Below are 12,730 nucleotides of genomic sequence, written 5' to 3' on the forward strand. Positions count from 1 at the left end.
GCTCCTATGATGAGACCCACTGCAGTGTCTTGATGGCCAGCACTATAAAGCTCCTATGATGAGACCCACTGCAGTGCCTTGATGGCCAGCTCTGTAAGGCTCCTATGATGAGACCCACTGCAGTGTCTTGATGGCCAGCACTGTAAAGCTCCTATGATGAGACCCACTGCAGTGCCATGATGGCCAGCACTGTAAAGCTCCTATGGTGAGACCCACTGCAGTACCTTGATGGCCAGCACTGTAAAGCTCCTATGATGAGACCCACTGCAGTGCCATGATGGCCAGCACTGTAAAGCTCCTATGGTGAGACCCACTGCAGTGCCTTGATGGCCAGCACTGTAAGGCTCCTATGATGAGACCCACTGCAGTGTCTTGATGGCCAGCACTGTAAGGCTCCTATGATGAGACCCACTGCAGTGTCTTGATGGCCAGCACTGTAAAGCTCCTATGATGAGACCCACTGCAGTGTCTTGATGGCCAGCACTGTAAAGCTCCTATGATGAGACCCACTGCAGTGTCTTGATGGCCAGCACTATAAAGCTCCTATGATGAGACCCACTGCAGTGCCTTGATGGCCAGCACTGTAAGGCTCCTATGATGAGACCCACTGCAGTGTCTTGATGGCCAGCACTGTAAAGCTCCTATGATGAGACCAACTGCAGTGCCTTGATGGCCAGCACTGTAAAGCTCCTATGATGAGACCCACTGCAGTGCTGTGATGGCCAGCACTGTAAAGCTCCTATGGTGAGACCCACTGCAGTACCTTGATGGCCAGCACTGTAAAGCTCCTATGGTGAGAGCCACTGCAGTGCCATGATGGCCAGCACTGTAAAGCTCCTATGATGAGACCCACTGCAGTGCCATGATGGCCAGCACTGTAAAGCTCCTATGGTGAGACCCACTGCAGTACCTTGATGGCCAGCACTGTAAAGCTCCTATGATGAGACCCACTGCAGTGCCGTGATGGCCAGCACTGTAAAGCTCCTATGGTGAGACCCACTGCAGTACCTTGATGGCCAGCACTGTAAAGCTCCTATGGTGAGACCCACTGCAGTACCTTGATGGCCAGCACTGTAAAGCTCCTATGATGAGACCCACTGCAGTGCCATGATGGCCAGCACTGTAAAGCACCTATGATGAGACCCACTGCAGTGCCTTGATGGCCAGCACTGTAAAGCTCCTATGATGAGACCCACTGCAGTGTCTTGATGGCCAGCACTGTAAGGCTCCTATGATGAGACCCACTGCAGTGTCTTGATGGCCAGCACTGTAAAGCTCCTATGATGAGACCCACTGCAGTGCCTTGATGGCCAGCACTGTAAAGCTCCTATGATGAGACCCACTGCAGTGCCTTGATGGCCAGCACTGTAAAGTTCCTATGATGAGACCCACTGCAGTGCTGTGATGGCCAGCACTGTAAAGCTCCTATGGTGAGACCCACTGCAGTACCTTGATGGCCAGCACTGTAAAGCTCCTATGATGAGACCCACTGCAGTGCCTTGATGGCCAGCACTGTAAAGCTCCTATGGTGAGAGCCACTGCAGTGCCATGATGGCCAGCACTGTAAAGCTCCTTTGATGAGACCCACTGCAGTGCTGTGATGGCCAGCACTGTAAAGCTCCTATGGTGAGAGCCACTGCAGTGCTGTGATGGCCAGCACTGTAAAGCTCCTATGATGAGACCCACTGCAGTGCCTGATGGCCAGCACTGTAAAGCTCCTATGATGAGACCCACTGCAGTGCCTGATGGCCAGCACTGTAAAGCTCCTATGATGAGACCCACTGCAGTGCCTTGATGGCCAGCACTGTAAAGCTCCTATGATGAGACCCACTGCAGTGCTGTGATGGCCAGCACTGTAAAGCTCCTATGGTGAGAGCCACTGCAGTGCCTTGATGGCCAGCACTGTAAAGCTCCTATGATGAGACCCACTGCAGTGCCTGATGGCCAGCACTGTAAAGCTCCTATGATGAGACCCACTGCAGTGCCTTGATGGCCAGCACTGTAAAGCTCCTATGATGAGACCCACTGCAGTGCCTTGATGGCCAGCACTGTAAAGCTCCTATGATGAGACCCACTGCAGTGCCTTGATGGCCAGCACTGTAAAGCTCCTATGATGAGACCCACTGCAGTGCTGTGATGGCCAGCACTGTAAAGCTCCTATAATAAGACCCAATGCAGTACCTTGATGGCCAGCACTGTAAGGCTCCTATGATGAGACCCACTGCAGTGTCTTGATGGCCAGCACTGTAAAGCTCCTATGATGAGACCCACTGCAGTGCCTTGATGGCCAGCACTGTAAAGCTCCTATGATGAGACCCACTGCAGTGCTGTGATGGCCAGCACTGTAAAGCTCCTATGGTGAGAGCCACTGCAGTTCCTTGATGGCCAGCACTGTAAAGCTCCTATGATGAGACCCACTGCAGTGCCTGATGGCCAGCACTGTAAAGCTCCTATGATGAGACCCACTGCAGTGCCTTGATGGCCAGCACTGTAAAGCTCCTATGATGAGACCCACTGCAGTGTCTTGATGGCCAGCACTGTAAAGCTCCTATGATGAGACCCACTGCAGTGTCTTGATGGCCAGCACTATAAAGCTCCTATGATGAGACCCACTGCAGTGCCTTGATGGCCAGCTCTGTAAGGCTCCTATGATGAGACCCACTGCAGAGTCTTGATGGCCAGCACTGTAAAGCTCCTATGATGAGACCCACTGCAGTGCCATGATGGCCAGCACTGTAAAGCTCCTATGGTGAGACCCACTGCAGTACCTTGATGGCCAGCACTGTAAAGCTCCTATGATGAGACCCACTGCAGTGCCATGATGGCCAGCACTGTAAAGCTCCTATGGTGAGACCCACTGCAGTACCTTGATGGCCAGCACTGTAAGGCTCCTATGATGAGACCCACTGCAGTGTCTTGATGGCCAGCACTGTAAAGCTCCTATGATGAGACCCACTGAAGTGCCTTGATGACCAGCATTGTAAAGCTCCTATGATGAGACCCACTGCAGTGCCTTGATGGCCAGCACTGTAAAGCTCCTATGATGAGACCCACTGCAGTGCTGTGATGGCCAGCACTGTAAAGCTCCTATGGTGAGACCCACTGCAGTACCTTGATGGCCAGCACTGTAAAGCTCCTATGATGAGACCCACTGCAGTGCCTTGATGGCCAGCACTGTAAAGCTCCTATGGTGAGAGCCACTGCAGTGCCATGATGGCCAGCACTGTAAAGCTCCTTTGATGAGACCCACTGCAGTGCTGTGATGGCCAGCACTGTAAAGCTCCTATGGTGAGAGCCACTGCAGTGCTGTGATGGCCAGCACTGTAAAGCTCATATGATGAGACCCACTGCAGTGCCTGATGGGCAGCACTGTAAAGCTCCTATGATGAGACCCACTGCAGTACCTGATGGCCAGCACTGTAAAGCTCCTATGATGAGACCCACTGCAGTGCCTTGACGGCCAGCACTGTAAAGCTCCTATGATGAGACCCAGTGCAGTGCTGTGATGGCCAGCACTGTAAAGCTCCTATGGTGAGAGCCACTGCAGTGCCTTGATGGCCAGCACTGTAAAGCTCCTATGATGAGACCCACTGCAGTGCCTGATGGCCAGCACTGTAAAGCTCCTATGATGAGACCCACTGCAGTGCCTTGATGGCCAGCACTGTAAAGCTCCTATGATGAGACCCACTGCAGTGCCTTGATGGCCAGCACTGTAAAGCTCCTATGATGAGACCCACTGCAGTGCCTTGATGGCCAGCACTGTAAAGCTCCTATAATAAGACCCACTGCAGTGCCTTGATGGCCAGCACTGTAAAGCTCCTATGATGAGACCCACTGCAGTGTCTTGATGGCCAGCACTGTAAAGCTCCTAGGGTGAGAGCCACTGCAGTGCTGTGATGGCCAGCACTGTAAAGCTCCTATGATGAGACCCACTGCAGTGTCTTGATGGCCAGCACTGTAAAGCTCCTATGATGAGACCCACTGCAGTGCCTTGATGGCCAGCACTGTAAAGCTCCTATGATGAGACCCACTGCAGTGCCTTGATGGCCAGCACTGTAAAGCTCCTATGATGAGACCCACTGCAGTGCCTTGATGGCCAGCACTGTAAAGCTCCTATGATGAGACCCACTGCAGTGTCTTGATGGCCAGCACTGTAAAGCTCCTATGATGAGACCCACTGCAGTGTCTTGATGGCCAGCATTATAAAGCTCCTATAATAAGACCCACTGCAGTGCCTTGATGGCCAGCACTGTAAAGCTCCTATGATGAGACCCACTGCAGTGTCTTGATGGCCAGCACTGTAAAGCTCCTATGGTGAGAGCCACCGCAGTGCTGTGATGGCCAGCACTGTAAAGCTCCTATGATGAGACCCACTGCAGTGCCTGATGGCCAGCACTGTAAAGCTCCTATGATGAGACCCACTGCAGTGCCTTGATGGCCAGCACTGTAAAGCTCCTATGATGAGACCCACTGCAGTGCCTTGATGGCCAGCACTGTAAAGCTCCTATGATGAGACCCACTGCAGTGTCTTGATGGCCAGCACTGTAAAGCTCCTATGATGAGACCCACTGCAGTGTCTTGATGGCCAGCATTATAAAGCTCCTATAATAAGACCCACTGCAGTGCTGTGATGGCCAGCACTGTAAAGCTCCTATGGTGAGAGCCACTGCAGTGCCTTGATGGCCAGCACTGTAAAGCTCCTATGATGAGACCCACTGCAGTGCTGTGATGGCCAGCACTGTAAAGCTCCTATAATAAGACCCACTGCAGTACCTTGATGGCCAGCACTGTAAGGCTCCTATGATGAGACCCACTGCAGTGTCTTGATGGCCAGCACTGTAAAGCTCCTATGATGAGACCCACTGCAGTGCCTTGATGGCCAGCACTGTAAAGCTCCTATGATGAGACCCACTGCAGTGCCATGATGGCCAGCACTGTAAAGCTCCTATGGTGAGACCCACTGCAGTGCCATGATGGCCAGCACTGTAAAGCTCCTATGATGAGACCCACTGTAGTGTCTTGATGGCCAGCACTGTAAAGCTCCTATGATGAGACCCACTGCAGTGCCTTGATGGCCAGCACTGTAAAGCTCCTATAGTAAGACCCACTGCAGTGCCTTGATGGCCAGCACTGTAAAGCTCCTATGATGAGACAGACCCACTGCAGTGCCTTGATGGCCAGCACTGTAAAGCTCCTATGATGAGACCCACTGCAGTGCTGTGATGGCCAGCACTGTAAAGCTCCTATGATGAGACAGACCCATTGCAGTGCCTTGATGGCCAGCACTGTAAAGCTCCTATGATGAGACAGACCCACTGCAGTGCCTTGATGGCCAGCACTGTAAAGCTCCTATGATGAGACAGACCCACTGCAGTGCCTTGATGGCCAGCATTATAAAGCTCCTATAATAAGACCCACTGCAGTGCCTTGATGGCCAGCACTGTAAAGCTCCTATGATGAGACAGACCCACTGCAGTGCCTTGAAGGCCAGCACTGTAAAGCTCCTATGATGAGACCCACTGCAGTGCTTTGATGGCCAGCACAGTAAAGCTCCTATGATGAGACCCACTGCAGTGCTGTGATGGCCAGCACTGTAAAGCTCCTATGATGAGACAGACCCACTGCAGTGCCTTGATGGCCAGCACTGTAAAGCTCCTATGATGAGACCCACTGCAGTGCCATGATGGCCAGCACTGTAAAGCTCCTATGATGAGACAGACCCACTGCAGTGCCTTGATGGCCAGCACTGTAAAGCTCCTATGATGAGACCCACTGCAGTGCTGTGATGGCCAACACTGTAAAGCTCCTATGATGAGACAGACCCACTGAAGTGCCTTGATGGCCAGCACTGTAAAGCTCCTATGATGAGACAGACCCACTGCAGTGCCTTGATGGCCAGCACTGTAAAGCTCCTATGATGAGACAGACCCACTGCAGTGCCTTGATGGCCAGCATTATAGAGCTCCTATAATAAGACCCACTGCAGTGCCTTGATGGCCAGCACTGTAAAGCTCCTATGATGAGACAGACCCACTGCAGTGCCTTGATGGCCAGCAATGTAAAGCTCCTATGATGAGACCCACTGCAGTGCTGTGGTGGCCAGCACTGTAAAGCTCCTATGATGAGACAGACCCACTGCAGTGCCTTGATGGCCAGCATTATAAAGCTCCTATGATGAGACCCACTGCAGTGCTGTGACGGCCAGCACTGTAAAGCTCCTATGATGAGACCCACTGCAGTGCCTTGATGGCCAGCACTGTAAAGCTCCTATGATGAGACCCACTGCAGTGCTGTGATGGCCAGCACTGTAAAGCTCCTATGATGAGACCCACTGCAGTGCCTTGATGGCCAGCACTGTAAAGCTCCTATGGTTAGAGCCACTGCAGTGCCTTGATGGCCAGCACTGTAAAGCTCCTATGATGAGACCCACTGCAGTGCCTTGATGGCAGGAACTGTAAAGCTCCTATGATGAGACCCACTGCAGTGCCTTGATGGCCAGCACTGTAAAGCTCCTATGATGAGACCCACTGCAGTGCTGTGATGGCCAGCACTGTAAAGCTCCTATGGTGAGACCCACTGCAGTACCTTGATGGCCAGCACTGTAAAGCTCCTATGATGAGACCCACTGCAGTGCCTTGATGGCCAGCACTGTAAAGCTCCTATGGTGAGAGCCACTGCCGTGCCAATATGGCCAGCACTGTAAAGCTCCTTTGATGAGACCCACTGCAGTGTGCGATGGCCAGCACTGTAAAGCTCCTATGGTGAGAGCCACTGCAGTGCTGTGATGGCCAGCACTGTAAAGCTCCTATGATGAGACCCACTGCAGTGCCTGATGGCCAGCACTGTAAAGCTCCTATGATGAGACCCACTGCAGTGCCTGATGGCCAGAACTGTAAAGCTCCTATGATGAGACCCACTGCAGTGCCTTGATGGCCAGCACTGTAAAGCTCCTATGATGAGACCCACTGCAGTGCTGTGATGGCCAGCACTGTAAAGCTCCTATGGTGAGAGCCAATGCAGTGCCTTGATGGCCAGCACTGTAAAGCTCCTATGATGAGACCCACTGCAGTGCCTTGATGGCCAGCACTGTAAAGCTCCTATGATGAGACCCACTGCAGTGCCTTGATGGCCAGCACTGTAAAGCTCCTATGATGAGACCCACTGCAGTGCCTTGATGGCCAGCACTGTAAAGCTCCTATGATGAGACCCACTGCAGTGCCTTGATGGCCAGCACTGTAAAGCTCCTATAATAAGACCCACTGCAGTGCCTTGATGGCCAGCACTGTAAAGCTCCTATGATGAGACCCACTGCAGTGTCTTGATGGCCAGCACTGTAAAGCTCCTAGGGTGAGAGCCACTGCAGTGCTGTGATGGCCAGCACTGTAAAGCTCCTATGATGAGACCCACTGCAGTGTCTTGATGGCCAGCACTGTAAAGCTCCTATGATGAGACCCACTGCAGTGCCTTGATGGCCAGCACTGTAAAGCTCCTATGATGAGACCCACTGCAGTGCCTTGATGGCCAGCACTGTAAAGCTCCTATGATGAGACCCACTGCAGTGCCTTGATGGCCAGCACTGTAAAGCTCCTATGATGAGACCCACTGCAGTGTCTTGATGGCCAGCACTGTAAAGCTCCTATGATGAGACCCACTGCAGTGTCTTGATGGCCAGCATTATAAAGCTCCTATAATAAGACCCACTGCAGTGCCTTGATGGCCAGCACTGTAAAGCTCCTATGATGAGACCCACTGCAGTGTCTTGATGGCCAGCACTGTAAAGCTCCTATGGTGAGAGCCACTGCAGTGCTGTGATGGCCAGCACTGTAAAGCTCCTATGATGAGACCCACTGCAGTGCCTGATGGCCAGCACTGTAAAGCTCCTATGATGAGACCCACTGCAGTGCCTTGATGGCCAGCACTGTAAAGCTCCTATGATGAGACCCACTGCAGTGCCTTGATGGCCAGCACTGTAAAGCTCCTATGATGAGACCCACTGCAGTGTCTTGATGGCCAGCACTGTAAAGCTCCTATGATGAGACCCACTGCAGTGTCTTGATGGCCAGCATTATAAAGCTCCTATAATAAGACCCACTGCAGTGCTGTGATGGCCAGCACTGTAAAGCTCCTATGGTGAGAGCCACTGCAGTGCCTTGATGGCCAGCACTGTAAAGCTCCTATGATGAGACCCACTGCAGTGCTGTGATGGCCAGCACTGTAAAGCTCCTATAATAAGACCCACTGCAGTACCTTGATGGCCAGCACTGTAAGGCTCCTATGATGAGACCCACTGCAGTGTCTTGATGGCCAGCACTGTAAAGCTCCTATGATGAGACCCACTGCAGTGCCTTGATGGCCAGCACTGTAAAGCTCCTATGATGAGACCCACTGCAGTGCCATGATGGCCAGCACTGTAAAGCTCCTATGGTGAGACCCACTGCAGTGCCATGATGGCCAGCACTGTAAAGCTCCTATGATGAGACCCACTGTAGTGTCTTGATGGCCAGCACTGTAAAGCTCCTATGATGAGACCCACTGCAGTGCCTTGATGGCCAGCACTGTAAAGCTCCTATAGTAAGACCCACTGCAGTGCCTTGATGGCCAGCACTGTAAAGCTCCTATGATGAGACAGACCCACTGCAGTGCCTTGATGGCCAGCACTGTAAAGCTCCTATGATGAGACCCACTGCAGTGCTGTGATGGCCAGCACTGTAAAGCTCCTATGATGAGACAGACCCACTGCAGTGCCTTGATGGCCAGCACTGTAAAGCTCCTATGATGAGACAGACCCACTGCAGTGCCTTGATGGCCAGCACTGTAAAGCTCCTATGATGAGACAGACCCACTGCAGTGCCTTGATGGCCAGCATTATAAAGCTCCTATAATAAGACCCACTGCAGTGCCTTGATGGCCAGCACTGTAAAGCTCCTATGATGAGACAGACCCACTGCAGTGCCTTGATGGCCAGCACTGTAAAGCTCCTATGATGAGACCCACTGCAGTGCTTTGATGGCCAGCACTGTAAAGCTCCTATGATGAGACCCACTGCAGTGCTGTGATGGCCAGCACTGTAAAGCTCCTATGATGAGACAGACCCACTGCAGTGCCTTGATGGCCAGCACTGTAAAGCTCCTATGATGAGACCCACTGCAGTGCCATGATGGCCAGCACTGTAAAGCTCCTATGATGAGACAGACCCAATGCAGTGCCTTGATGGCCAGCACTGTAAAGCTCCTATGATGAGACCCACTGCAGTGCTGTGATGGCCAACACTGTAAAGCTCCTATGATGAGACAGACCCACTGCAGTGCCTTGATGGCCAGCACTGTAAAGCTCCTATGATGAGACAGACCCACTGCAGTGCCTTGATGGCCAGCATTATAAAGCTCCTATAATAAGACCCACTGCAGTGCCTTGATGGCCAGTACTGTAAAGCTCCTATGATGAGACAGACCCACTGCAGTGCCTTGATGGCCAGCACTGTAAAGCTCCTATGATGAGACCCACTGCAGTGCTGTGGTGGCCAGCACTGTAAAGCTCCTATGATGAGACAGACCCACTGCAGTGCCTTGATGGCCAGCATTATAAAGCTCCTATGATGAGACCCACTGCAGTGCTGTGACGGCCAGCACTGTAAAGCTCCTATGATGAGACCCACTGCAGTGCCTTGATGGCCAGCACTGTAAAGCTCCTATGATGAGACCCACTGCAGTGCTGTGATGGCCAGCACTGTAAAGCTCCTATGATGAGACCCACTGCAGTGCCTTGATGGCCAGCACTGTAAAGCTCCTATGGTTAGAGCCACTGCAGTAGCTTGATGGCCAGCACTGTAAAGCTCCTATGATGAGACCCACTGCAGTGCCTTGATGGCAGGAACTGTAAAGCTCCTATGATGAGACCCACTGCAGTGCCTTGATGGCCAGCACTGTAAAGCTCCTATGATGAGACCCACTGCAGTGCTGTGATGGCCAGCACTGTAAAGCTCCTATGGTGAGACCCACTGCAGTACCTTGATGGCCAGCACTGTAAAGCTCCTATGATGAGACCCACTGCAGTGCCTTGATGGCCAGCACTGTAAAGCTCCTATGGTGAGAGCCACTGCAGTGCCATGATGGCCAGCACTGTAAAGCTCCTTTGATGAGACCCACTGCAGTGTGCGATGGCCAGCACTGTAAAGCTCCTATGGTGAGAGCCACTGCAGTGCTGTGATGGCCAGCACTGTAAAGCTCCTATGATGAGACCCACTGCAGTGCCTGATGGCCAGCACTGTAAAGCTCCTATGATGAGACCCACTGCAGTGCCTGATGGCCAGAACTGTAAAGCTCCTATGATGAGACCCACTGCAGTGCCTTGATGGCCAGCACTGTAAAGCTCCTATGATGAGACCCACTGCAGTGCTGTGATGGCCAGCACTGTAAAGCTCCTATGGTGAGAGCCAATGCAGTGCCTTGATGGCCAGCACTGTAAAGCTCCTATGATGAGACCCACTGCAGTGTCTTGATGGCCAGCACTGTAAAGCTCCTATGATGAGACCCAATGCAGTGCCTTGATGGCCAGCACTGTAAGGCTCCTATGATGAGACCCACTGCAGTGTCTTGATGGCCAGCACTGTAAAGCTCCTATGATGAGACCCACTGCAGTGCCTTGATGGCCAGCACTGTAAAGCTCCTATGATGAGACCCACTGCAGTGCTGTGATGGCCAGCACTGTAAAGCTCCTATGGTGAGACCCACTGCAGTCCCTTGATGGCCAGCACTGTAAAGCTCCTATGATGAGACCCACTGCAGTGCCTTTATGGCCAGCACTGTAAAGCTCCTATGGTGAGAGCCACTGCAGTGCCATGATGGCCAGCACTGTAAAGCTCCTATGATGAGACCCACTGTAGTGCCATGATGGCCAGCACTGTAAAGCTCCTATGATGAGACCCACTGCAGTGCGTTGATGGCCAGCACTGTAAAGCTCCTATGGTGAGAGCCACTGCAGTGCCATGATGGCCAGCACTGTAAAGCTCCTTTGATGAGACCCACTGCAGTGCTGTGATGGCCAGCACTGTAAAGCTCCTATGATGAGACCCACTGCAGTGCTGTGATGGCCAGCACTGTAAAGCTCCTATGGTGAGACCCACTGCAGTACCTTGATGGCCAGCACTGTAAAGCTCCTATGATGAGACCCACTGCAGTGCTGTGATGGCCAGCACTGTAAAGCTCCTATGGTGAGACCCACTGCAGTACCTTGATGGCCAGCACTGTAAAGCTCCTATGATGAGACCCACTGCAGTGCCTTGATGGCCAGCTCTGTAAAGCTCCTATGGTGAGAGCCACTGCAGTGCTGTGATGGCCAGCACTGTAAAGCTCCTATGATGAGACCCACTGCAGTGCCTGATGGCCAGCACTGTAAAGCTCCTATGATGAGACCCACTGCAGTGCCTGATGGCCAGCACTGTAAAGCTCCTATGATGAGACCCACTGCAGTGCCTTGATGGCCAGCACTGTAAAGCTCCTATGATGAGACCCACTGCAGTGCTGTGATGGCCAGCACTGTAAAGCTCCTATGGTGAGAGCCACTGCAGTGCCTTCATGGCCAGCACTGTAAAGCTCCTATGATGAGACCCACTGCAGTGCCTTGATGGCCAGCACTGTAAAGCTCCTATAATAAGACCCACTGCAGTGCCTTGATGGCCAGCACTGTAAAGCTCCTATGATGAGACCCACTGCAGTGTCTTGATGGCCAGCACTGTAAAGCTCCTATGGTGAGAGCCACTGCAGTGCTGTGATGGCCAGCACTGTAAAGCTCCTATGGTGAGAGCCACTGCAGTGCCATGATGGCCAGCACTGTAAATCTCCTTTGATGAGACCCACTGCAGTGCTGTGATGGCCAGCACTGTAAAGCTCCTATGGTGAGAGCCACTGCAGTGCTGTGATGGCCAGCACTGTAAAGCTCCTATAATGAGACCCACTGCAGTGCCTGATGGCCAGCACTGTAAAGCTCCTATGATGAGACCCACTGCAGTGCCTGATGGCCAGCACTGTAAAGCTCCTATGATGAGACCCACTGCAGTGCCTTGATGGCCAGCACTGTAAAGCTCCTATGATGAGACCCACTGCAGTGCTGTGATGGCCAGCACTGTAAAGCTCCTATGGTGAGAGCCACTGCAGTGCCTTGATGGCCAGCACTGTAAAGCTCCTATGATGAGACCCACTGCAGTGCCTGATGGCCAGCACTGTAAAGCTCTTATGATGAGACCCACTGCAGTGCCTTGATGGCCAGCACTGTAAAGCTCCTATGATGAGACCCACTGCAGTGCTGTGATGGCCAGCACTGTAAAGCTCCTATGGTGAGAGCCACTGCAGTGCCTTGATGGCCAGCACTGTAAAGCTCCTATAATAAGACCCACTGCAGTGCCTTGATGGCCAGCACTGTAAAGCTCCTATGATGAGACCCACTGCAGTGTCTTGATGGCCAGCACTGTAAAGCTCCTATGGTGCGAGCCACAGCAGTGCTGTGATGGCCAGCACTGTAAAGCTCCTATGATGAGACCCACTGCAGTGCCTGATGGCCAGCACTGTAAAGCTCCTATGATGAGACCCACTGCAGTGCCTGATGGCCAGCACTGTAAAGCTCCTATGATGAGACCCACTGCAGTGCCTGATGGCCAGCACTGTAAAGCTCCTATGATGAGACCCACTGCAGTGCCTTGATGGCCAGCACTGTAAAGCTCCTATGATGAGACCCA

Source organism: Erinaceus europaeus, chromosome 4, assembly GCF_950295315.1.
Source record: "Erinaceus europaeus chromosome 4, mEriEur2.1, whole genome shotgun sequence".
Lineage (NCBI taxonomy): Eukaryota > Metazoa > Chordata > Mammalia > Eulipotyphla > Erinaceidae > Erinaceus > Erinaceus europaeus.